Source organism: Octodon degus, unplaced genomic scaffold (assembly GCF_000260255.1).
Source record: "Octodon degus isolate 3935 unplaced genomic scaffold, OctDeg1.0 scaffold00452, whole genome shotgun sequence".
NCBI classification, from domain to species: domain Eukaryota; kingdom Metazoa; phylum Chordata; class Mammalia; order Rodentia; family Octodontidae; genus Octodon; species Octodon degus.
Window position 1 is genome coordinate 1 of NW_004525028.1, and position 1,069 is coordinate 1,069.

Genomic DNA, 1,069 nt, shown 5'->3' on the forward strand with positions numbered 1-1,069 from the left:
AAAATTCAAAAAAAAAAAATAGACCTGAAGATCAATGGAATAGACTAGAAGACTCTGAATCCCCTATGAACACACTCAGCCAACTTATCTTTGAGATATTGGCTAAACATACTCACTGGAAGTATGATAGCCTCTTTAACAAATGGTGCTGAGAAAATGGCTCTCTACATGCAGAAAACCCAAACTTGATCGGGGTCTATCACCATGTACTAAACTAAAGTCAAAATGGATTAAAGATCTAAACTTTAAACCAGAGACACTAAATCTCCTGGAAGAGAATGTAGGAGGAACTCTTGAAGACATAAGGGTAGGCAAAGAGTTCATGGACAGAAATCAAATCACACGGGTAACAGTTGAAAGACTTAACAACTGGGACCTGCTCTTACTGAGAAGTATTTTCCTGTCAAAAGAAATTACCAACAAAGTAAAAAGGCAACCTACAAATTTGGAAAAAATCATGACAAATAAATACTCAAAGGGTCTGCTCTCTAGAATCTATAAAGAAGTAAAAAACACCACGGCCCCAAAATTTAAAGACCCAATCCAGAAATGTGCATCCGAGATGATCACACGCTTCTTAGAAGAAGAAATTAAAGAAGGGAATAAATATATGAAGTAATGCTGCACATCGCTAGCCATTAGTGAAAGTTCAACATATGAATACTTGTTGTAAAATACCGGTTCCTTTTTGTGCCTAAGATGTTTGAAATGCAGTGAGATAGTGAGGTCAAGCTTTATAGCCTAAATCGTTTGATAATAACAATAATCTTATCTTCTGGATGGTTAACAACCTAAGTTTGCAGATCAAAATTAGAGAAAAAGGAGGGCTACAAGGAAAGCCAACATTTTGGCCCTCACCTTCTAAGGTCAATTAAGACTCAGGACATATGTGAAGTTGTAGTGTAACTTCATATACCTCGGTAGTGTCCCAAATTTTGTAGTCAAGAAGAATATGGGGCCAAAGAGGAAAGTGATCGATGATGCAGAGTGTGCCTAAGGAGAGTCACATGGGGAGAAGACACTCTCTCAGGCTTTCACAGAGAGCACATTGACCAAGCAATGACCGTGA